The sequence below is a fragment of the Oenanthe melanoleuca genome, chromosome 2, assembly GCF_029582105.1.
Source record: "Oenanthe melanoleuca isolate GR-GAL-2019-014 chromosome 2, OMel1.0, whole genome shotgun sequence".
NCBI classification, from domain to species: Eukaryota; Metazoa; Chordata; class Aves; order Passeriformes; family Muscicapidae; genus Oenanthe; species Oenanthe melanoleuca.
Window position 1 is genome coordinate 50,140,635 of NC_079335.1, and position 27,261 is coordinate 50,167,895.

General features: G+C 37.0%; 1 protein-coding gene across 5 annotated transcripts in view; it reads left to right on the forward strand.

The window, feature by feature from the left end:
* Window positions 1-27,261, forward strand: part of PTPRM (protein tyrosine phosphatase receptor type M) — a 437,605-nt gene that overhangs the window by 297,885 nt on the left and 112,459 nt on the right. The gene's annotated exons all lie outside the window — the stretch shown is intronic.

Genomic DNA, 27,261 nt, shown 5'->3' on the forward strand with positions numbered 1-27,261 from the left:
TTTTTTTTTTCTTTTCTATGTCTGGACATAGTTAGTCCTCTATAAATTCTTTTGTTCTTGAGATTAGAGCAAATTTCGTAGTGCTCATTATCTCTGCAGCAGGTCTTTAGACTTGGCAGTTGATTCCAGGTGGGGAAAAAGGGAAAAAGGGGACTGGAGATGGTGTCGTTAGTTACACCAGCAGTGAGTGATGTTCTCTGCATGGCAGGTGGCACTGGCACGGCTGCCTGCTACTGACACATTTTCTGATGGCAAAACCCCTGTGCCTTGGGCTGGAGGAGGAAAAGTGCATTAGTATTTTGTTGTGTAATTATGCTTAAATGGACTAGGCAAGCCTGTTGCTGAGGTGACAACGAGCACCACTGTGCTGACCATTGGCTTTTTGTATTGGAGATTTTAATTTTTATAAAGATTCTGCCCTTGGAGCTCATTAATCATTTGTCAGGAGCTAACAACTACATTTCATGAAAATTAAAGCATCAGAAAAACAAATTGAGCACTTGGACCAACAGAATTTATTCCAGACACTGTTGCTTGATAGTTAATTTACACCAGATTCTTGGGCAGATAGTTATAGATTGTAGCTTTTGTAAGTTCTTTTCTGTAATACTGCTATGAGTAGGCTGTATACCAGATTAAAATGCAAAGTTGTGAAGGCAGCTTTTGATGCTGTTCCTCAGTTTGAGCTTGATATCAAAATGATATGTTATGATTACTATTGAAATTAGTACTTATGCAACAACAGTGCTGCACAGCAGTTAGGTGCATAATGTTATTATGTTTTTGTGCCTTTTCACAAGTCATTTCAGCTTGTGAAAGGTGAAGTAGGGAAGCAGGAGACAATTATTACCCAATATTCTTATACAGAGCTAATCATGTTAAGATCTTAATAGTGTGGAATCTGCTATAGTGTGTCCCAGCACTAATCATCTGGTTAGGTGCCCTAGAACAGAAGTGCAGCTCAGGTGCATCATCTGAATGGAAATCTCAATCCCAGAGCCTTGTACTGTATTAAAATATTAATATAGTAGACTAAATAGGACTAGAGGCTCTATTGACTGGTACTTGGTATATGACACAGGGGACAAAATTCCTCCTGCAAGGAAATTCCACAAACATCGAGCTTTTTCGTATAAATGTGCATGAAAACATATCCTACTTCTCATGAGAATTTGATAGTTTGGGGCCCAGTTGAAGTATGCTTTTCTTGTGTATCTGACTTGAGCTCAGGAGCCTGCCAGCCTATTCTCAGTGTAGTTCTCTTGCTTCACAGCCAACTCAGTGTTGACTTCTAAATCTCTCTATAGAGACTTAATTTCTGGCTCATTTGCCCAGTCCCACTGCCATTGACCTAGTACTTAGGGCAGAAAGCACAAAGTTAGTAGATTTGCAAAATGACCCTGATAATTAAAGTAATGATGTTTCCAAGAAATCAATAGTGTCAAAACTCTAAACAGTGATTTATGGATAATTCCAGAGTATATGCAGTCTTCACATTTAAAACTTCTGTAGTAATTCAAAAATAGTGAAAGAGGTTAGAAACAGTCCTGTTTTCTCAACTGTAGCTGCCCCTGGAACCAGAACAGGATCATCTTTGCATGGTGGAGGAGAGAATTGAATAGACACTTAATAGTGTTTGAACTGTTTGATCTGTTAGACTACACCTGTGATCTCTTCTGCACCTTTAGATATGCCGAGTTACATGGGCTTGTATCATAGAATCCTGTAACCAAAAATAACCATGGATTTCTGTAACTGTCTTGTAAGCTAGACTTAAATGATATGGGGATGTCCCAGGAGTTTTGTTGCATGTTGTGAAGTCTACAATGCCAACATACTGAAATCTTCAGATAATACTTATTGTCCAAAATAAGGAAGAAGCATGTTCTACTAAATCTCCATTACTAAAAAACACCTTTATGTGCTGTATGCTTTGTGTACAGATGTGCAATATCTAGCTTTTATGCACAGATAGCAAGCAGAGTCAAAATTGGGATTTTATTTTTAATTAAAATACAAGACATAATTTTTTAAATCTATCTAAAGTCATTTTTTCTTATACTGATTCCTTGTATCTTCTGATCATTTTGGATCTGATAGTACTGCTTTATAGCCAAGGAATAAATTCCCATTTTACCATAGAAAAAATTATAAATAATCCTTAACACACTGACCAGCACTAAGCAATTATTTATTTAAATTTTATTAGCTCTTTTTGAAGTGTGTGAGGGAGTGGCCAGTGTTTTCAGGGTCATGTCTCTGTTTCCTCTTTCTTTACCCTCTGTCATTAGTATTGTTGCTGTTTCTGTTTTCTTATCTCATTGCTGTTTCCAGCAATTGCTGTTTCCAGTAAATTGTTCTTATCTCAACCTTTACCTTCTGTGCCTCCAGTTCTGCTCTCCTGTGGCAAAGGAGGGGACCTGGGAGTGAAGGAGTGTCTCTTTGATTAGGAGTGGTTTCAGTGGGAACACTAAATTGGAGAATGCCATTCCTAAACCACAACACAAATTACTGTCTGTACTCCATTAGTGTCAAGCAATAAATTTGCAGATGAGCTGAGGTTTGGAGATTTTTCTGTCATTAGAGTGGACACTACTTGTTTGGTGAAGGTATCAGACATTTAGTAAGTAGAAAAAATAAATACGTCTGCAGCCTAGAGACATCTTTGTTCTTTCCTTGCTATTTAAAGCTTTGTGTTGCTTTCTAAACTAACATATGGGATTTGAATTGAATGCTGAGATTGCTTTTAGAAATTGTGCAGTCCATATAGTCTCATAAGATAAGCCTGAAAGCCTGTGTTTATTATATATAACACTGATATGTATATTTGGGAGAGAAAGAGATGATAGTGAAGCTGTGTTGTGTTTAAGAAGTTGCCATTGTATTTGAGTATTTGTGTTGCCATCCCATGTGACTCTTGTTGAGGTACTGTTACCAGGGTGGCCTGTCTTCTCTATAAAACTGGGAATTGAAGAAGTTTTCAATTAGCCTGTTGACACTGGGTTTTATCTTTCTTAAAAATCTGATTCCCAAATCAGTCATACTTGCTGTCAACAGTAGTCATTCTAGGCACTGAGATTTTGCCATTATCAATCATCATTGTTGAATTATACTTTTAAAGACGATTTTAGGTGAGTCAATTTCATTCATTTTGTTTCAGACTTTTCCCTCAGGAAAAAAAAGGTTCTATTTATGTGGTTTTTACTCTGAAATTGCTATTCTGTATACACAGATATCTCAAAAATGAATTTAAATACTTCCATTTTAAATACACAAATAGGAAGGTGAGCTTCATATTTTAATATTAGTATTTATTTTACAAGGGAGTTATGGTATTGGAAACTTAGTTTCTCTAAAAGCCAAACATGCCATCACACTTTATGTGATTGTAAAAATGTTAACAGAAAGTAGAGAATTTATGCTGCATATTAAGACTAAAACTCACTTCATAATTTATGTTGGCCTGTATTTTTTTCTAAAAGATGGAAGTGTTAGTTTTCAAAATGGCATTATGAAATATTCAACTGATTGAAGAAATATGTCTGCAGAAGATGGGACTACAGGGAATAAGGTGAAGGATGCATTGTATTTCTCCTGGTCTCAAAGAGGACAAGCAGAAGAAAAATGCTGAAAGAAAAATGAATAGAAGGAATAATACAGTGAATATAACCCTACGACTTTGTAGCTCCAGAAAGCCACAGGCTTTGTCACTTCTGTGGTGCAGATAAGAACAACTGTAACAAAATATTCAGGTCTGTTGGGTGATGCCAGCACAGGGCACTGAGGTGTTGTAGTCATTAGTATTGTGATAGCTTCTACTGAGTGATATTTTTCTTGTTGAGCTTGTTATCTGAAATCTGTTCTCTATCTCTGAGTCTCCTGGGAGATGCTTTACCTGAAATATATTTCTTGACCCTATCTGCAGGGGTTATGGCCAGGTTAATGATGGTCCACCTCCAGGTAGCATCTATCAATGTTGAGTGATAATTTTATGAGGAAAATCTTCTAATCTTGACTTCTTTTCCTATTTCTCCTTTACATTTCCTTTCTCAGTGCCTTGAGCTCCCTTAAAGAGTAGACTGACAGATCCCTAAAGGGAAGAACAGTGGCTGTTTGCTTTCTGTGATGTCTAGATGACCAAAATCATCATTCATTTCCAAATTTTCTTTCTGTCATTTTTCTTGGTCGTTGCACTAATTACCTATTTCTGGCATGAGGAGATACAGAACTGTATCTCAGGTGCTTTCTTCTACTCCTGATGGCTCTTGTCTTCTGTTTCCACTTCAGTCTGTGCAAGGACTCTGTCTGACCAGGATCCTTCATAATTTCTGGGCAATATTGCTCTTGCAAAGTGTAGCTGGGAAAAATCCATCAAATTTGAAACTTTGAATGTCACAAAAGCTAATCAAGCAAGGAACCAGAGGAATGGACTGTGCTGTGTACTTGATTATCTAGCAAAGCCTGCCTGGCACTTACTCAGTTACAGACACCCTGTTGCAAAAGAATATATCTTTTGTGAGACTAATCATAATATGTTAGAATCATGACTCCATTTCATTTACAAATGTGCAAGAAAGGATTTGTTATTACTGCTATTATTATTATTAGACTGTAACATTTAGTGTATGCTACAGAGAGAAATCTATAGGACTGTCAAAAAAGTCTTGCATAATTCTGTCAGTTCCTGTGCCAGCCTGACACAATGATCCACATAAAAAGAAGCAGTAGCTCAAGCAGAGCAGTGTGTTGTAGGGCTTGTGCTGTGATATATCTGCTCCTATGAGTACTAAGCTGGTGAACATAAAGACATACATTTATTTTTCTTTTTAGTGACTGAAGCTTAGGGCTGTTCCTGCATTTGAGCTGAGATCCCTCCGTGAGTTATTGAACCAAATGTCTGGGAGTGTCTTGATTATACTCAGGTCACCTGCAGAGGGAGGTAGTTTCTGTCCTTCATTCCCATTCCCTGATTCCTGTGATCATGAAAACAAAAATTGGAGCTGCAGAGACATGTGTCTTATCTGAAGAAAAGGCAGAGGAAAACATTTGCCAGCCTGTGCTTTTCACAGTTGAACAGGAATGGAAGAATCAGCTGTTTCAGAGCAGTTATGCCACTCCACACCTCCTGTTATAAAGTGATAGTGTTCTTTCCTTCTGTGTTGTCATCAGTAGCCCAAAATAAAATCTTCCATAATGGATTTCATCAACATGTTCTTATTGAGTATAATAATGCAATTTACAATATTTGCTGCAACTACATAGATATTACATTATAGGTATAAAGGCTTCTATTTTGCTGTTTATGGTCCTATTTGGAAATTGTCAGTGGAAGGGTCACTTCAGATCAGCTAAATTCATGGCTTACAGTGTATTTTCAAAAGCAAATGAAATACTGAATGCTTTGTATTTACTGACTTTTTCAAGTGGGATTGTCATGTTTATGCAGCTCTGATTGCAGCTCTGGTCCTTAGCTATAACATCCAGGTGTTACTGGCAGAAGGACTTTCCTTTTTTGGTTTCCTGGGAAAACTGTACACTTTTTTTATTTGTTCATTGCTTTTTATTACATAAAAACTGATTCAGGCTTTTAAAATATTCACCTGCAGGTTGAAACATAGCACGTAATATTTTATATTTGAAAATGAAAAAAAATCTTAAATAATTGAAAACTGTTTCACCATGAAAGCTGCAATATAACACTGATTTTAAGAAATGTATATAAATACTGCATATTTGCTTATGTCAAAACAAGATAATGCTTACTGTATTAAGCCCAGCTTTTCATTTTATGCTCTCTTGTTCTTCTTTGAATCTTAACCTTCACTTGTTTCTTTAATTTAGGAGAAAAAGCCATTAAACATAGATACTTCCTGAAAGTGCGTGTTGCATGAAAGCTTTAATTAAATCTACAAGTAAAGCTTTAAAAGAACAAGAATCAAATTAATTGCAGCAAGGACCATGCATTTATTTCCGTGACAGGCCCTTGCACATTAGAGAAAAGGCAATCTGTGTACCCTTATCTGAATTAGCAAACTCAATATCACTTTTCATTAGCATGGTAGGTCATTGCCATGCGTCTTCAGAGTGACACTGTTTACATGTTAATGACCTCACAAATAGAGTCTGTTCCAAATGGTTTGCAGTAGCAGAAAGTTGTAAATCCATGAAGTGGAATAAACTGTCCTCTACTTTCTGCATCATTGCTTCTTGCGAGTTCCCCCCTAGACTGAGCTTCATAATTAGGCAGCAGTATAATTAAAGCAGATTCAGTAAATGCAAATAGGGCAAAAGGATTTATGGCTGATTATGGTTCTTACAGCATACCTGAAATAAATTAATTTCTAAGCATCACTATCAGTTGACTTTTCAGTGACATGGAGTCTAGAAGTAGAAAGTATTGTTTACAGAAAGCACTCAGAGCTTGAGTTAGCATGAGTCCGTGATGATACATTCAGATTTACATTCTGACATATGCATGAAAAAATGACTGAAAGGTTCAGTAAAGCTTACTGCTTTAGTTGTTTGGGGTGTGATTGCTTTGTATTAGATGAGATTTTTATTATAAATATATGTTTTCCCCCGCTGTATAATGTAATGAAACCAGCATGCTCCCTAAAATCATATCCTTAAAGAAAATATCGTATATTATATCTGGTAATTTGACCAGACAGTGGAAAGCTTCACTGCATTAAAATCCTGGAATGATAAAGCCAGCATCAAATGAGTAAAACAAACTCAGCATAACCACTTAAATCTGATTGCCTAAAATAGCTAAAACAAGGCCTGTTCAGATAGCCTGCTGTGTGAATTCCTTTAAGTGCTGAATACCCTCAGCTCCCATTGACTTCAGCACCATGCAGGATCTGGTCCTGTATTTGGATGTATTTGGATGTCTCAGCCCTGCCAGAACACAAAGGCTGTTTTTCACTAGTCACATGCAGCCTGTACCTACCTGGTGTGCAGAGCTCTGTGGTTCTGCTGCAGCAACCTTGGGAGGTGCTCACAGACAGAGAGTGATGGCTTCTACTTTAGTTGCTCACCTAATATGCAAAGCAGGTTTAATTATATGCTGTCTAACCCTCCCTGCTACATATTTTTCCACTTGCTGGTTCTGAGTGAAATACATATTTTCTACTTGCAGAGGTTACTAGTAAGTGCACAGTGCCCCTGGAAGCATTTATGGCTAATCTTGCCCTCAGCATGCTTAATGTAGCTAAGTACTAATTAAAGGTTAAAGAATAGGGATCCATCTTCTCTGTGCCTGGTGATTAGAGGGTTGTATTGTGCATGGAATCAGGTGCAACATTCAGCTGGACAGAATTGCTAGGGTGTTTCAAAACCTAACTATATGAGACTAAAATTCAAAAGACTCCAGATTTTCTCTCAGCCTGACAAAGGACAAATAAATCACTGTCTTGTGTTTTGTAATAAATTAGCTGGTTTACTGTGTTTCATATAAATATGTGATGCTGCAAGGCATACATGGGTAGAATGTAGATTTTATTTCATAAGGAATATTTCTTTTGTCCTAGATACTGACTTCTGAAAATTATCCATGGCCCAGTTGCACATTTTTTTCTGTTAAATACAACGAGAGATACAGTTCTGTCAATGTGATGAAGTCACCATGAATATTTTTGCAGTCTTTCATATCTAAATAATAGCTTATTAAAGCAAGTTTTGATGATTTCTAAATATTTCCATAACTGCTGGCATTCAATATAAGAGAAATTAACTGAGGAGTGATGGAGTTGTGGTGGCAGATAAAAAACTTGGCTGTTCAGTGAAAGTCTGTTTTTGCCCTGCAATTTCCCCCCAATTTCCAGAGGTTTTGTAATTTTAATACTTCTACAGAACCTTTCAGACCAGTATTCAGTCTATAGCTTTGCAATTGTTTGAAGTTATCCCTTCAGAAATCCTGTTGTTCACTTCTTTCCAGAAAGCTTTTTCCTATCATAAAAATCTAGTCACAATTGATTTTAAAAAAATGTTTCCAGATAGGTTATGGAAAGAGCATGGGGATCAAGAACTCTGGTTTCTGTGCTTACCAGTGCTGATGAAAGTTCATTTGGGTCATATTCTCGGCATTAATTACATTTTGATTGCTATTAACTGCTGCAAAGCAGTGGTATCAGAGCTGTCAGAGGTCTGATAGTCAGAGAGGCAAAGTGCTTCGTGCTTCCTTTACCATCACTTGGATTTGAGAAGATTTGATCTTTGTGTTTCTAAACTGACAGGTAGCACTGCCAGAATATATATGTAGCTGGAATATTAGTACCAGGAAATCAGTGATGGAGACACGAGCAGCTCAGTCAGGGTTACCAGCACACGTTTGCAGAAACACATGTTCTCTTAGGAGTAGCCCTTGCAAAAGCTCCAGGGGAGGTGTAAAGTGTTTTCTCTGACACTAGCTGCTTTGACACTTCAGTGGCTGCAGAGCTGCCTTTCCCACAGTAGGAATAATCAGCATCCAAGCTTTACTGCTTGAACTCTTTGGCACTTGGGTTACTCTTCTGACAAAAGAAATTATCATTATGGAAAGCTCAGATACTGCAAAAGTTCCTTTTGATAAAGGTATGGAAACAGTAAAACAGCATAATGCACTAATTTAGCATCTCATAATTTTCATTAATGTAAGAATAAATTGGCTAAGCATACTATGCCACTTACAGCCCAGTAATTTGCTGTCTGGTTAGAAGAAGTCATATAGCCATAGGGTGAAGATAAGATGGAAAAGGTCATATGATTAAATTAGCTCCATTCAGACATGCATTGCTTACATTTTTTTTTGCTATGATTATAGAAGATCAACATTAACTCAAGCAAATATGATTAAGTTAGTGACCCTCAGAAATAGAAATTAACCTCAATGATAAATGAAAGGTTAGTGTCTACTGTGAGCACTCCAAGATACACTATTCTTGGTTAATCACATCTTTCACTTTCAGCTATGAACTCTGCCTTCAACTGCCATTCTGATTATTTACAGAGGAATGCACATCCTCAATACAGGATGCAAATAATAAAACTTATTTTCCTTTTATTTTTGACTAACACTGTTTTTTACTAACACAAGAAATACCTACTCTCAGCCTAGTGCTCATTCCATCTAATATTCTATCAGGTTGTCACTATTTTCTTCTTCTGTTATAAAGAGGTTCATCTGAGAAGTGCTGTTTTCTATGTCATTTAATCTCTTGTGTTTCCTATCACTACATTATTGCTTAGCTGGTTAAAAATACTGACAACAGGAAAAAATTTTGGTCATATATTTCTCCCTTTTTAATATTCTGTTTATTTTCATTTCCTAGACTTTCTTGTGAGAATGGGTTTTTCTTTTGCTGTGTCCTGACAGAATCTAGTGAAAATCTAGGCTTAATTTATAGGGTATGATTTTCACAATATACATCTTGTATTTGTCTGCTCATGGAGTATCTAGACTTCAATGCTCAAACCATTTCTCTTTTTCAAAGTTTTTTAATATGGGTGAGAAATTGCAGTAGTCCAAGAAGTTGTAACACACTATGAAGAGTCACTTGATGTTATTTTGGAACTTGTGAATTTCCTTTCAAGGAAATACTTTTCTGTCTTGCATCATCTGAAAGCCAAGAAAAGTGTATAAGTTGGAGCAGCTAACCAGGAAGAGCACTCAGCAGGAAAGGTTGCTGTCCTGGTTCATGACTGCTGATGAGTCACCAGAAGTTCAGAGTTAAGTTGGCCTGACTTCATCTCCCCCATATCTCACTGCCCTCCAGAGTACCTGTGATCAAGGATTTTACCCTTGGACTTGATCATCTTAGAGGTATTTCCCAGCCTTCACAATTCTGTCAATATTGATGCAGATCATGTCTGTGACAAAGGGGATCTCCATTCATATTTTAGCCATTTGATGTAATTTTACTAAATTCTGTGAGCTTGGTTTCTCTTAGGTTTTGGTGTCCACATTGCAGTCTTTACAGTGAACTCTGGCAGAAGGAAAGACAGTGAAGGGCTGTCTGTTTGTTGCTTGTTTTCCTGTTGGATGCTTATCAGAAATTAAAGCAGCTACTTTAAAAATCAGACTGATTAGACTAGTTTGCATATTTAAGACAGTGGCGTAGTTAAATGGTTACTTAAGAGTTTTTGCATTTTGAAGTGATATCATCCCTTCAGTTTTGAGTAATCCTTGAGAAACTGAATTGAGATACTAACTAAACCAGGCACATACTAATTATTCAGTATCAACTAACAAAATATTAATGTCACTGTTTCTCCTGCTCTCTGTAGGTGCTTGTTTTATTGAATTGTTTCCTACAATGCTGCTGTCATCTTTACAGAAAAAAGTCTTTGCTTTCCTTATCTGTCCAAGGTCAGTAAGAAGGAGAATGCTGGTTTGTGTCATGTACATGCAAGTCAGGAATGAAATGTTAAAGAGAGGTTGAATAGACCAGCAAATGTCCTAGAAGTTCAGATGCAGTTAGTTTGCCCTTGCTTTAGCTAGTGAGAGTGATTCGACAGCTGTACTTTGTAGTTTCTTCCTTCTGGAGCATGTGATCATGCTTTGATAGCAGCCCTTAATCTATTATTAATGTAGTTGTATGTAGATCAAAACTGAAGAGCCTTGGTCATGTCAGAAAGTAATGCAAGTCTATTTTTATATCATTTGAGGACGTTTCTGAAGTGAAGGGAGTGAAGTGCCAGAATACTGCTATCAGGTATTTCATACTCTGTCCCTCTGTGCAAGCTGTAATCTGAAGCTCTGTAAGTGTACATGTAAATGTGCTCTGCACAATAAACCTCCTCAGTTTTTTCTCCCAAATACTTGGTAAATAAGTACCTCCTTGGAGTCTTTTCTATTTGTTAATTTTGAACTGTGGCTTTTTATCAAGCTTTGAAGAGGAGACTTTGAGACTTCTTTTGGATAAAGTCTTACTAATATCTAGTTGCCAGTATTTTGATGATAATCCATATATCTGGAATCCAATATGTATACCAGGTTTCAAAATTAAGGGGGCTGATGTAGTCCTGTGTTCTTCTCTAATAACATCATTATTGCAGACTATTGTAGAAGTAATGCAGTATGAGCAGTGTTCACTATCTCATCCTGAAGTGGGCTTTTTATGGGTTTAAGATGATGTAACAAGCTGTAAAACTTCACTTCAGAAGAGCTCATGGCCTGCTATGACCTCATCTTCAAACAAGCTTTCGCCCTCCTTTTGCATTAGTCAGTATCTCTGCATGTATGGTCTTTAAGAAGTGAGCAATTCAACTCTTCATATGGCTGTCATGTAACTCAACAAAACTTTTTGAGAAGAAAATTTGGAACCTGGTGCTAGGGTGCCTCAGGATGTTTCATTCTGCTTGTAACAAGTCTCAAGACAAGAGGCAGCTGCAGATCCACATCTTTTCTACAGGAGACAACTGGAGCAGCACATGGACACCAGATAGTGAGACATGAGACAAATGACTGTAAACTGGTTCGTCCCACTCACATTCTGATGCTTTTCTGCAAGACCAGTGCATCCTTGGCAGTCCTCCTCTGCAAGACAGATGGAACCATATGCACTAGTTTTTTGAGTATGCTAGTTAATTTGGATCCCAAACCCTCTGGACTTTGGGATGATCATTCTCAGTTTCACCTGAGAGCCAGGATGAAGTCAGGGTATGCACCAGGCTACTGGCACTAATGAGCAATCCTGGTTTCCTCTGCTTAGCCATTAACTGGGACTCAGCTGTATGCTTCATCAAGGAGCAAATATGCCCCCAAAAGGAATAGCTAAGGAATGTCCCCGGAGGCAAGCCAGTGAAAAAAAATATCTGTAAGACAGAGGTAGCACAGAGTAGAAGGAAAGGCATTGAAAGTCCTCATCTGACAGTGCCTCAGCTGCTGACAAATTTTTCTTACAGCCGAACATCCACACGTATCCATTCAACCAGAAAAATAATTAGCTGGTACCACATGGAGTGTAATTTTTGGTGATAGAGCAGCAAAGGTACTCTGTGGGAAGAGGGGTAACTGTGATCCTTCTCCTCTGTGGATGCAATACCCACACACCTTGTCACAACTTAGTGCCAGACACTCACCCTTCTAGTATTGCTGAAGTGGAGATGGCTACACCAGGGGGAACTTGAGACCTGTCACCTGTTGTGGCTTGCTGTGATAATGGAACTTATGTTTTTCCACATATGGCATAAAAAGCTTTGAAGAAGGAGGTGGCAGAGGTCCACAGAAGCTTCAGGATGGCCCAGATTTGAAGCTGCAGCTCATGGTGGTTAAGTGTGTAACATAATGCAACAAGACATTCTGTTATTAAATTCTGTCTTTGCAAATCTGAGGGAACAGGACTGTGTTATGTTTCCTTCACCATCTATCAGCTCCACTACAAGACAGTGTCATATCTTTTATTACTAGTACTGGAAAATTCCTACAGTAGCTAATTTACCAGTGAAATATAGACATTTAAACATGTCAGCTGCATTTTTTTTCTTCTTATATGCTGCTTGGAGTTTATATACAGATGGCATTTTTATGCTTATATCTAATAGCTATTAAATTTTCCTATGCCTTATTTCTTTTGAATGTCTCTTTACCAAGCCAGTTAGCTTTTCATCTCTGAAGCTAAAAATAAATGTTTATACAGAAATCAGAAGAGATTGAAATTACGGGTTGATTCACAAAAAGAAAAAAGAAATTACACAGCTTTCATTAATTATTCCATGGATACTTTTGTTTGTGGGAGTGGTGCATTGAGCATCTGTTTTTTTCAATCCTGAAGAAAGTTAAGTAGCTGAAAACACGAGATCAGAGAGAAACAAGCCAAAGTTGCACATTGCATTTAGTCATAGGAAATATCACTTCTTGTATTACACTGAAAGAGGGATTGCATATCCACAGCTGGAATTTTTGCTACCATTTATTGTAGCAGCAGCAGCTGCCATTTTTCCATTCCATAGCATTAAACCAACCCATAATTTTGCAGCAAATTCTGCCAGAAATGTGCATGTGAATACTGATACTCTGTACTGAACCAGGCCTCAAAATCTTTTTTCATTCTTGGCAACATGTAGAATGTTAAAGGAAATGGCATTTTCACGTCGACATGGAAAAATAATGGTAAAAAATTGTAATCTTGTGACATTTTCAGGTGTTAAATGAGTTTACAAGGAGCAAGAAGGATGCGTAGTTCCCAAGAAAAAGACACTGCAGCCATAAGAAAAGGAAAGAGCACTGTACTTTGGGCCTTTCAGTGGTCCTGGAGTTGAAGATAATGTTCATTTTCAGAAAATGCATTTTTTTTTTTACCTTTACTTGGTTACATGGGATAACAAGGTTAAAAGTGTGATAGATGCATGAGCTTCCAGAAGTAAAGTCGATGCAGCATTATAGAAGGCTGCATTTCAGGAAGAAATTCCATGGAAGATTTTAAAAAGAATTACATTTCACAAAGAAATTAGAAGCTAAAGTAGAAGCAGAATTCTGTATCTGAGTCTGTTTTTCATGCTGGATGTGTCCCTCAACCATCAGGTGCTCGTTTTTCATTTATGTGTGGCTTGCACAATTTATTTACTGTAATTTATTTACTCAATGCTCAACCTTCATCCAAATGTAAGAAAGAGCATTGATTCCAAGAACAGAGAATTCATGACTATGAGTACTGTACCTCTCCTACTTATGAAGGTTCATCCCTTTCACTCCATTCAGATAGGTGTAGCACTATTCCAGGCACCTAATGATTATTCTCACACATGCAGTTATGCCAAACAGATCTAAGATAAATCAGAACTGTAGACAAACCTCACATTCAGGCAACTCATTGGCAGGTTACATTTAGGAAAGGAACAGACCATCTTCCTGAAGACATCTGGTAAATTGCAGAAAAGCTAAATCCAGCCAGCACAACTTATTTAGAAAAGCAGTCTACCATGTCATTTCTGTAGTACCTGTTTATTTTGACACAGCTGTTTTTCTCTCCATAACTGTCAGCGAGTTCACCTGGTATTTACTCATTAGACAGTTGGCAATTAATAGGCTACTTCTAAAGTCAGGTGGCTGTATCTCATCTTTCAGCTAGACTTAGTCCTCAATCTTTGTACTTTTTGTTTGCTAAACCACTCACTTTGGAAACATTCACAACACTTTGTGATACAGCAAATCTGCAGTGTTTTCACAGAGATTATTTTTTCTGTTGCTTGGAAAGCAGTTCATTATTTGAAGATCAGTTGTGTAAATGGTATTTTCACATCAAATATGTTCATATTTTTAATGCCAGACAACTAGAAACTGAATTTTTAATAATGGAGTTGAATGTCAGCAGATGTACAGCAAAATGAAGAGAAATCCAAAACAAATCAATTTATGGTGTTTCATAAACTTACATAACGCCACAGTTAACACCTGTCCTATTAGCAAGTAAGAAATAAAAAAGTAGAATGCTTTCTGTCTGTTCTGTTATGAACAAGGACACAACATGATGGGAACAATATACACCAACTACTTTGTGAACAGGAATACCTTGAATTCTCTAAAGTAGCAATGGTTATGTATTAGGCCTTGTTTCTTTGCTGTGATTGCAGCAGAGGAATTCTTGTCTACTCAGTCTGAAAATGGCACATGCATTTGTTTGTAGTTAACAGAAAAATGATGTGGAATTTTTTTTTTCTGCTTTTTTTTCCCCCCCATGTCTGAGGTACCAGCTATGTACAAATTCCTACCATATATTCAGACCTCTAGAGGGGAGCAGTGAAACTCGTGATAAGCCTTTTTATAATTCTTTGTTTACTTGTAGCAGTAATTTTGATAAGTTTGGCTATTCTGGACATTAGAAGTATCAGTAGTTTAGCAGATACAGCCTTACAGAATAATTTAAGTTGGAAGGAGCCTTGTGAAGACAGCTGGTCTGATGACACTTATCCCCACATCACATCATCATATGGAAATCATTGGGTCCCTTCTAGCAAAATGTCGTGTTATATTCAGCAATGCATTTGGTAGAGCAATCACAGGTGTTTAGAATCTGGCACAGTAAATCATTCTGACAAAAGGTGGGAGCAGCTGTGATATGTATTTTGTAAGCAGAACATCCTAAGATTTAGAAATAAAGTAGGAAATAACCTCAGCAACTTTTTGTCCTTCAGAATGACCTTTCAAATTTTTCTTGAAGCTTATCCCTCATTAACAGTACAAACAGTACCTTTTACCTTTATTTCCTCTCTTTTTTTTATTAGATGTTGAGGCTGTGTCATCAGTTTACAGCTGAGTAACATGGAGCTTTTTCACTAAAAGAAATGTGAAAAATCTTATCAGTTGTGTTGCAGTTATTCAGCAAGCTGTATGTGGTCAGGGAAACTTGTGAAAGTGTGCTGGTAAGAACATCTTTTCATCCCCACGTTCATTGCTGAGAATGAACCATGCTGGCAATATGTCAGCTGATTTGAAGGAACATGTACTGTGGGGCTCCAGACCCAGATCTTTCTGTGTTCCCTTTCCATGAAACCCTGTTTCACAAAGAGTGAAAGGAGTTGTACTGGTGCAATTCAGTATAGTTTCAGGGTATGCACAAGAAGACAGGCTCCTAAAATTGTTTCTAAGTCTGCTGTTTTACCTGTAGTTGTTACCAGTTCTAGATGGAAGAGCATCATAGATACTCTGTAGTCACCTAGTGCTTTGCTGGAGTAAGGACAAGACAAAATTTCCATGCTCTAAATTGAGTCAGACTCTGACACTGGCAAATTTGTCTCAGGGCTGGTTGCACTGGCTGAAGGTTTCTATAAACACTGAGCATGACTGCTCCCCATGCAGTAAGTCCATTGCATCACAGCTGGGATATGCATACAGAGAAAGTGGGGTGTTCATCATGTTCATTGTTAGATAAGTGTTGATGGGCAGATCTTGGGGCCTTTTGTGCCTGTGGACCTGGAAACTGCTCAGGTGGGTCTGTGTTCAAAGGCAGGCTGAACATCAACTTTTCAGTGACCCACTCCCAAAGCAGGTATGTTGTGCACAGAGGCTCTTTGATTCAAAAACTAGTGAAAAAAATGAGTGACAATAACTTTAGAGCAAGAAGGAGTTACTGTATCTTTGCATTGAGGTGTATTGAGAATATTATATGGAGCATAATACTGATATATTATATCTAGCATGAGCTAAGATCCCAGACTTATATATTCTATTCCTTCTCAGCCTTTGATTTGATTTGATAGTTACCCATCTGTTGAATATTTTACTACTCCACAGTAAAGTTGGAAAGTAATATTAGGCAGTACCAATCTTACCAGCAGTGTTAGAAATCACAGGACTCAACCATGGAATTCAGGATGTTGTTATTGTTTGTTTAATTTAGAATGTAACAACCATTTAAATAGCACATGTATATATTGGTATGCTTTTCCTCAGTGATAACAACATACCATCATGTGTACATGGTAAATGTTGAATACCAAATGTCTTGAGTAATTCTTTGTAGGTAGATTCTCTTTTTTAATCATTGTAATCATAGGCTTAATTTGAAATTGGAGATAGAATTTTGAAGCAGCCATTTGTGGCGACTGGAAGTAATATGATCACATTATTTCTTGTTGAGCCTGGAGGTGCAACTGGCCATTGCTCTGAAACCTTTGTTTTTATTTGAAGAAGAAAATTACACTCAGAGGTCCTCCAGGGCATACTTTACTCAGCACTGGATGTTGATATGCTCATAAATGTGTAATCTACATTGTGATCTAGTAATATGTTAATGCCGAGTTCACAAGATTAATTGGGCCACATGCTGTCTTGTGGTTCTGCTAATATGGTTTTGAGAAGCATCAGCATTTTCATGCTTTTAATTTGCAAATGACCCTTGCATGGCAATACATTATGTAAGCAGATATCTCACAAGATGTTTTCAGGGTCCATCATCCAGACTGTGCTGCAGATTTCCTGCATCTTGACCTGCCTCTGCAGTTTGCCCCCAGTTGCTATAAACCTATTAAAGACCAACATTCACTGACCTTTAAAAACTGCCCTATTTAAAATAAAATACATAACTCAAGCAACTTTTAAAATAAATCCTCTATTAAGGGATATTTTTGACCATCTCTTAATTATACATATGAGAAAACCATTTTCCATTTTATATCTGAATCCTCAGACTTCATAATCCAGCACTTGATATTTTCTTTAACATTAAATTGCAGGATCTGGAAAAAATGTATGCTTGTTCCTGCAGTTGATATGAAGAGGTGGGAAAAAAAAAAAGAAAATAATAAATTGAAAAACTAAGATACCTTGTGTACATATTGACTATATGAAATATGAACTGTGTAATTTTATTGGGGGAAAAAGACTTCATAGGAGAAAATGCATTTTATTTTTTAATTGGATTTTTTTTTAAATCACAAAATCCAGTTCAAGATCATAAATTTTTTCCAAAATACTTCAAGACAGACTTGATATTAAAAACAAATACACTTCAGACAGGAGAACCTCATTAGAATGTTGCTATTAAATACAAAATAAAACTGCAAATGCCAGATTCACTAGTACACTCCAACTGCTTTGTGATGCTTTGGAGATTCAAACTAGCCATTAACTGGACTTAACTACCCAGTTAAGTCAATTTTATGTTAGTTTTCCACTGTGAAAGCAGAAAAATGCATCCAAAATGTATTGAGCCAACTGTTCTAAATGAGGTATTTTAGAAGTAAAGTCTTTATGACCAGCCTTAACTGGAATTATCTTTGTCCACTGCAAAGGCAGTGGAAATGCAATTCTGTTCTGGTTCTAATATCCTCTCATTCTGCTCCTGAGGAGTAAGAATGGAACTTTCTCCTTGATTCCTGTGAAAAAATAGCCAGCTTAGTCATGGAAGGCCTAAATCACATCTTTGTATGCATTCTTGTGCTTCACTCAGTTCACTTACAGCTGGATTCAGTGTTGGGTTTCCTTTGTACAGGATTACTGAATCACCAAACTCCCTTCACACTCTGTCTCAGGCAGCAGAGGATGGGTAACTCTCAGTAGTAAGTCAGTGATGATTGTAAATATGCAATTCTCAGCCTAATATGCACTTAATGAGGGGGAAGGGTTTTTTTTCTTTAATTAATAATGCACAGATCATGTTCTACCATGGTACATTATGATCCATTTTAAGAATAGAGATTTTTCTTGACCTTTCAGGCAAGGCATTTGTGAGATGCAGAGGTTCATAACATGTCCCTTGATGTAGCACATGAAATTACATCCTTATGCAGCAAACTGAGCTGAATTTGAAGTTTAGGTGTGATCAGCATTGCTTAACTTATACCTTGTTTATGTCTGCTCCTGTCTTTGGCACTCACATCTGTCTAAAGATCAGACATGTTTCTGCAGAAACCTGTCATGGAGGGTTGTACTCACTAACTTCTTACTACAAGTCTTCTGTTTGGAATAAAACAGGCAAGACAAGACAGGGTGAACAGGCAGCATCTGCCCTTTGTAAACCTGCTCCACCTAACCAGGAGTGGCAGCTCTATTTAACCCAAACACTCTTCATTTAGATTCTTTAACTTTTAATTTAACTCAATTGCAAAAATTGTTGACAATGAATGAAAGCTAAGTCACGAGCTAAAGGTTTAGCATGTTATCTATCTATGTTCTACCTTCTTTCTGCTTTTATTTGCTGCCTCTTTATTAACTATGCACCATCAAGTTTTGGCCCATCTTGGGTCGGTTTTTCTTAATATATTAAGAAAATAAGTTGTAATAGTGTAAAAACTTTGTTAAAATGCACTAAATTTGCATGGTTACTTAATAGCCAAATACTGGTTCCCACTAAATTCCAACAGATAAACGTACAATTTATCCTGCCACAAAAATTTTGTGTACAGAAAAATTGCACCTTCCATCTTGGTATGAAATATCTCACTTTGCCAGGTTGTATAAATCAGTAAAAAACCATGTGCACAATGTCATGCATGAAAATTTTGCTCCTGCTATTCTCATTATCACAGCACACAAATTGCTAAGAATGTAGGATCTTCATACTAGAAGGCTCATCAAATCTCATCACTTCCTCCATATTCGTGTCATAAAATTGCTTTCATAAATTTTTATGTTCTTGGAAGTTTCCTCTACTTTGAAGTTTGGTCCATACATTGACCCCTTTGGTCCATATTAGACTCTTTCCAGCACATACACTTCATAGGAAACTTTTTTCCTCATGGCAGCATTGACCTCTAATTTATGGAGTTCTCTTTATTTCCAAGTTATTGGTTGACAAATATGTGAAGTTCTTCCTAGCTGTAGGTTTTCTATGTCATATCTGTATGTGTCCTAGGTGGAACTCATTTCCTCACATGAGTTTTCTGAAAATTCTCCTCTGCTAAATAAAATCTCTGCTCTAGATAACCCAGAACCCCTTCTTTGTATCAAATTCAGTTTGAGGGAGTTTTGGGGTGTTTTTTTTAAAACTGAAAAAGTCCAGATAAGCTATTGCCAGTGCCTTGTACCCTGACAATTCTGACATTAATACTTCTCTGTCTGTGGAAATGTCTGTCCTGTTACAGCCAGAAATTGAATTTCCTTTTTTAAGGCTGCATCATATTGATGGATTATAATAGTCTGATGATAAATAATATACCAAGGTCTTTTACTTCTTTGTTAAATGTGCTCTCAGCTATTACCAGAAATTCTTGGTACTAGAAATAAGTGTGTAACTTCATATTAAATTATAGGACTTAGAATAGGAAGGAATAATTACTTTGGAATTGTATCCCAAGGCTGTGTTAAAATTTCTGCCTTTGCTGAAACCTTTCCTGCATGTACTGGGACAAGTCAGACTTTCTGTGTCTCTCTGGAACAGAACAGTGTGATATTTTACATCAGAGCACCAGCACTGATGTAAACTCAGGCACAGGGATGATTGAAACCACAAAATCAGCACAATTAGTATTCTTCAAAAATAATTTATTTTCACTTTGAATTAAGGTTATTACCATAAGGTTCAATTATTGCATAACTCACCAAGCAAATCATCAAAGATGTGAGTATAATCATTTGAGCCATACAACATAATATCTGTTCTGCATGCATGATTTATCTTTCTTATGCTGTTTCTTCCTGGTCTCCATGCTGAAAAGAGTTTGTTGAACAAAGGCTATGTTTATATCTTATAATTGTAGTTAACATGGGGATAAATGCCTATAAGAAGAATGACTGCCATGAATAAAGGTATGGAAATTACCATATAAATAAAATAAATTAAAATCTAAAAAATAAATTATAAAATGGAAATTACCCCTGCATGGTGGAAGCAAAACTCAGAGTCCCAAGCTGGAGGAAGCAAATGATACACCTTCTCAAAATCCAAAAGAAGTGTCAGATGAAATGACAGGTCCACTATCAAAAGCTTTTAATAGAATTATTGAGTCAAAATGGTCGTGTGTAGCTGGAAAATACTGAATGTAGCCCCTGTCCTCAGAAAAAAAAAAAAAAAAACAAACCATGGGCAACTGTTGTTCTAGATAAACCTACTTTTATTCATGACTTTAGAATGCTTTTTTAATAAAATAATTTGGAAAAGAGATTAAAGGTAAATCATACGGAAGTAGATTTTCTGAGGTAGGTCATGCTAAATTAATAGGATATTTTTGTGTAATAGTATAAATGATCTTCTACAGAGCCAGAATGTAGTTGGTCAGTCTGTCTGGTATTCAGTAAGACAACAGGTGCAGTACCATTTGGATGTTATTACTTAAACTGGGCAGGATGGCAGTCACTGCAGAAATGGAAGCACACAAAGTAATCAAAGGAGAGATGGCAATGCTTAGTTTTATTAGTGGCAAAACCCTTTTTTTGACACAGAAGCTTCTTAAGTATCGCTCTAAAGACTGATTTGCCATTATCCATTGTGTCACAGAAAATCCCAGAAGTGTGCTAATGAAGTTTACTGATGGGTGGCAAGCATTATAAATATCCTGGAGGACAGGGAAATGATATGAACTGGGGACAAAAGTACCAGGGAGATGATGGTGGGGTTTAATAGTAGAAAGAGGCAATCTCAGAGAATGCCTTTTAGCATGCACAGGATGCATAGTAATTGCTGCCTAGGAGACCAAGAGGCGGCCTGGCATGCTGGTTGGCAGTGCTGTTCTTTGGTACGTGGGTTCTTAGAGGTTATAGCCACTGTTCCTGCAGCCCTGGGTCTTTACTCAGACATGAAGGTTGCACAGTGATGAGGAGAAGGCATAACTGGTTCATTGAAGCAAGTTGCACTGATTCCATCTTCGTTAATTTAGCTGACATTGCAGTCTTCCTCCAGATAGACTCTCCTGTTTCTCTGGCTGTATATACAGTCTTGTGCTAATCTAAAGCTAAGTTAAAGGTAGCTATTTTGACAGCAGAAGATATTCATGGATCTGTGTGTGCTTTGCAGTATTTAGATTACTCCTTTGAACTGCTTGGAATCATTACAACACAAAGCAAACAAGAATAGAATAAATCGCTGAGTGGTACAGTATGTGTGTACTGAAAAAATGTGTGATCAAAATATCTTTGCATTAAAACAGCAGAGGTTTTTGCTAGCATTTTTGATGTGATAAGTAAGCAAGTAATTAAATATTGCAAATTATATAGAGCATACCTGTAACAGCTGAAAGGCTGTTCTCCAATGTTTAGCTCCTTGCAGACTGTTCAAAATTATGCTTTCAAGACCAATCTTCATTATATGTATAGGAGTGATTTATTGTTTCTTGGCTTATGTCTATGAATTCGTTCTTAGTAAACATACTGTCATGAAAATGGCAGAAAAAAAGACAAGGAGGAATTCTAGTAGCTGGTATTGAAGTTGAAAGTGTCCTCCTTAGGTTATTTTGCAATCATCTCCTTAGAGTAGAGGCAGATAGAGGAAGGAGGGGGGGAACTGAAAAATCTTCAAACAGTTGCTCTACTTAAATTGCCATTGCTGTTTTTGTAGGAACAGAACACAGACAAATGCTATCACTGTATTGTGGGTGCTAACAGAGACAATGGTGAACTCATTTCCCTTGCTTTAGTGTCAGTTCATATTTATTGAAGATACACAGATTACAGTCTTAATTAGAGCTTTCTTTCCTGCCCCTCAGGGGTGTGCATGTGTATAATTGTTGTCATTAGTACCCACTTCTTCCTGTTCTTCCCCCAGGTTTATCAATAGCTCTCTACCTAAATGTGACATTTTTTGATTGGTAGTCACTCACTCTGCTTTGGTATATATTTTATCCCTTCATTGTTTGTGCTGAATAGCATGGTAGGGTGAATTGAATCTTGACATTTTGAAGTGAAATAGGCTTGTTTTCTTTTCAAATCCCTGAAGTTGTTTAGTGAAATGCTGCAGTCTAGGCTTTCTTTTATTGATATATAAATAGAAAGAAGATTAGTTTTGAAAGCACATTGGCTGCCTACAGACTACAAAACGGTGAAGAAAAGGGACTAGCATACCTTGATTCAGTAACAGTTTTCTGGGGGTGGGTGTTGTGTAGAGGGGAGGAAGGAGGGAGGAAAGATTCAGAGATGAAAGGAGATGGCTCTCAGCCTGGTGTCTGCATCAGTGAAGTGTGCTGAATGGAAGGTGTGGTAAGAAAGGTCAATCCTTGCAGTTCATTTAAAACTTAACTGAATTGTATTTGCATCTGATTCAGAAGAGTGATTGGTTTGGTAGTTCCATATCTATACATCACCTTCAGCCTATTATTCCATGTATGCTGATTTATTCTTTTCAACTTTCTTTCATCCTAAGTTACTTTTATTCCTTTGAATTCCAATACTTCTTTGTGATCTGTGATGCTCAGGTCTAGTAATGGAGATAGCTACAGTATTCAAAAAGATTATATGAAAACTTCAAAGGTATCTAATTTCTGAGGTTGCTTGTACCTTTGCTGCTTGCAACTTTACTGCTGCTTTTATGGAGTGGTTTCTCTGCTGTAATTGACCCAAATACTGCCAAGTTAAATACTTTAAAGTTTATTGAATTTACTTGTCAATTAAATAAGTATTGTAGCCAAAAAAGTAAAATCATAGAACCATAGAATGGCTTGGGTTGGAAGGGACCTTAAAAATCATCTTATTCTGACCCTTCTGCCACAGGGACACCTTCCACTAGACCAGGTTGCTCAGAGTCCCACTCAGCTTGACATTGAACACTGCCAGGGATGGGGCATCCACAGCTTCTCCAGGCAACATATTTCAGTGCTTCACCACCCTTAGGTGACAAATTTCTTCCTAATATCTAATGTATATCAACTTCTTTCCTTTTGAAGCCATTACCCTTTTCCTATCACTACATGCTCGAGCTCTGTGTACTCCCTCCTAGGTACTGGGAGGCTGCAGTGAGGTGTCCCTGGATCCTTCTCTTCTCCAGTCTGAACAGCCCTCTCAGCCTGTCTTCATAGGACAGGTGCTCCAGCCCTCTCAGCATCTTTGTGGCCCTCCTCTGGATTCACTTTACACGTACATTTACAGAGTGGTGCTCTGTTGCTGGGTTGTAGTCATGAGTGGTTATTGTGAAATGCTGAATGTTGCTGCATTCACAGAACTGGGATACAGCATCCATTAAAGACTGAAATCTGGCAGGTGCCTTGTACACCAAACCATCACAGTTGTACTCCTTTGTCAAGGAAGTATATTTGGGTGCTATCTGAAACAGGCAGAATTAATTTTTCCAGCACAACAGTTCTATACTGTTCAATTAGCTTTAGCTACCTAATGATTCATCCACCAGAGACACATAAACACTCCTGCAGTGTGTACAGAGCCTAAACACAGCATGCATGAGTAGGACTTCACTGGCAAGAGCTTTTTGCAAATTTTCCAGCTTTCAACTAGCTGCCAAACATCTTAGAAAACTACAGAATCTCAGGAACTTCAGAAATACCTAGAGATAAAAGAGAAATGTCTTTACACTAGAAGAGGCCTCTGATGAGAAACTTCATCTATGTCACTCTTAAATTAAAATCTGTGGCCAATCCAATCAGCACAGCTTAAATTCACACCCTTCTTGGGATAAAGCACTGAACTGATAGACAATACAATTCCACCTTCACAGCAGATCAAGAAGACTTTTTTTTTTTATATTTGCACTGACACAAATCACCTCTGAAAGTGTTAAAATAATGCCATGGCTTTGGTTGTGCCATTAACAACCAGTTAAATAATAGTATTTCCCAAATTTCTGAACAATAAGTAAGTGCTTTTGAGTTACCTATTGTAGTGATAGATGCCTAAATTACCCTTTTTGGAATGTAAAACACTTCCTTCAGAGCTTTCTGTGCACTTCTCACTAAGACTTTGGGTTTGTAAATCACATGTTCTAAAAGGAAAATGAGAGTGTGTGTGGAAATTTTTTGTTCAATTCCTAAATGTTCTTAAAAGAATGGATAAGTGGGATGAACAAATAATTTAGTTTTGTGAGAGAAGTTCAAGAACCTGTAGCTATTATAACACCAAATTTTCTCATAAAGGATTTGAGGTACAGACTCCTGAGATGTGTCAGGCATTTATACATATGGGCCCCACTCACATGGTTAGTTACCAGTGTAAGATTTTATCCCCAAATGCACTCATTGTCCCCAAATGTCAATGGCAGAGCAGATTCAAAAACTTCAATAGACTCTTGTGAAGGAAAAAAAACAATTTACAATTTGGCAATGTCCTAGAGCACATTTAAGTTTATGGAATGAATTAGTTCAGTGGGAAAGATTTTAAAAAGGAGCCATATGCATCATCAAATTAAACATATAATGGTAAAGTCAGTTTACTGTCTATTTGCCTATAATGTGAGTTTATAGTTGGAAAAGGTTTTTTAAGAGGTTATATAACAGAAATATAGAAAACCTTGTTATAATTTATTGCCCTGTACCATTAGTCTGGTAATGCAGAAAGATGCATGTACACTGATCTGTATTATACATACATATGAAAATAATTTGACAGATCAGAAAAAAAATACATTTTTAGCTGTGATCTAGACTGCCAAAAATACCTCTGTTTATTCAGTTAGCTTTCATATTTAATTGCCTACCTAGTCATCTGTGGACATAATGTTGGCATACTCTGTATAATATGATAGAGTCTCATTTTAGGTGTATAATGAACTTCAGTTTCCTAAGTGGAGCTTATATTAGATGACATTTTCCATGTTGAGAAAATTGCATTTCTTTGAGGAGAAGCTTTAAGGCAAAAGATTAGAAATCTAAGTTAGTTCTGTCAGTTTTAGCAAAACATTTGCAGTGACTCACAGTTAGAAAGTAAGCTAAATGTTTTGATGGTAGATTCCCCCATACTAGGCTGAAAAGACATTATCAGTAAGAATTCTATAATTTCTTGAACTCCCATGAATTCTGTCATTTATACCTCAAAAGACTGGCACAGGTAGAGTCAAGAGCTTCTTGAATGACTCAGGAAATAAGACATGCTTTTGTTGTGCTGTTTAAATTAGGCAAAAAAAAAAAAATCCCAGAAATTTGTGTTAATTAGAATCCATTAGACTGTTCTTCATAAGTTTCATCTCAGCATTTAGAATGCGAATGTTGAAACTAATTTTAGGCATCATTCAGAGAAAAGGAGCATTTCAAGCAGGACCTTCAGACTGGGTGTTTAATTCACAGTTCTTTGTCTCTTCTGAAGACCATTCTCACAGCAGTTAAAGGTCTCTTGATTAGAGTGTATCACTTAGAAGACCATGAAAATGCCAGGGATTTAATTATTGCTGTTCTGGTGCCACAGCAATTCTTGTATATTTATTTCTCTTTTAAAAGTAGGGCAAGGAGGAAAAAAAAAAAAAAGTTAAGTGCATTTAATGTGTGTTTTTCTCCACCTCTTCTTATGAAGCTACAGAAAAGTCCTAAGACAACCTGTGCTGGTTTGTCCAGCTTGTAGCATGATCAGAGCAAGAAAGTTCATGGAGAGTGAGGGCCATACAAAGCCCAGGTAAAATTATTGCAGTGATTTTTGTGATGCACAGAGCAAATGTCTATCTCTACCACAGAAACAAACCAGATTTTACAAGACCCTGCCACCTAAGGACTTCACTTTTGACACCAGTAAGAAAGCTGAGAGCATTCCCTATGTGTTTATTAGTTTTTCAAATGAAGGTCAGGCTTTTTCTCTTTTTCCCCTGTCTATGGAAAATTTGATGCCCCTAGGTTGGAATGGATTTTACATCATTCTAGACACTCCCAGGGGAAGAAGCCCCTCCCTCTCCTTGCTGTGGTAATGCTGAGCCAATGGAACACACTAATTAGATGTGAGGGCTGCCACTGTGTGCTTGTGCCTCTCTGATTTTCCTTGAAGACCATCTTCTCTTTCCATTTAACCCAGAAGAGGAAAAGTTAACAGTGTCAAGTGTTGCTGCTTAGAATTTGGAAAGAAATAAATTCTCTTGTCATGCAAGTTTATGTCTAAATTTGCTCTTGTGAAATCCATCCATTGTCATTAGAGCAGTTCAGAATCACAAAAGGCTTTCCAGTGGCTTCTCAAGAGTTTGTGTTGCAGTCAATCTCATAACAAAGTGGAAGAATTCAATTTAAAATAAAATAGTGAAAGAATTCAACCTGGAAGGGCCAAATGAGCGTCTGAGTTGTAAACCTCTAAACTGCTCATAATTTGATCAGTCTTCATCCAAAAGAGAATAATGAAAGGGGAGAGAAAATTTAGTCAGGCACAGAATAAGGTACATTAGCAGGGGCTGAAACACTGGGCACTGACCATTAAAAGAAAAACTTTAAAATAGGTACAGTAAACAAAATCAAATAAAAAAACAAATCAATTAATTGTAAATTGTACTAGTAATTTATATTCTCCATAGGTCAGCTAATACAAGCTTAAAGGGAACACTTTTTAAATTAAGTTGCATTTTAACTTGTAGAATGTGCAGAGGGAAAACTTAAATTTCAGGTGTGTACGTACTGTTAAAAGCATTTTGAAAGGTATGTTAAACTTGATGTTTCAAAATCTAGAACAACCTCTTGCTGATAGGGGATTAGAAACAGTTTTTTGCACATTTTCATTTCATAGTAGCTCTTATATTTTCCCTGCAACATCCAGAAGTTTATGGAAGCAGGATATAAGTCCAGTTGGGCTCAGGTCTAATCCAATATGGCAATTCTTACATTATGATTAATGAGGTTCCCTTTATCAACAGCTGTGATTCTGACCTTTGTGGCTCTGCTGCTTATCTCCTGATTTATACATCTTCATAACCTGCATCTCATTTAAAATTAAATAAAAATCTAAATAACTTCCATGCAATTACTATAGCCTTTTCAAATATTTGTTCATTCAAATAATTT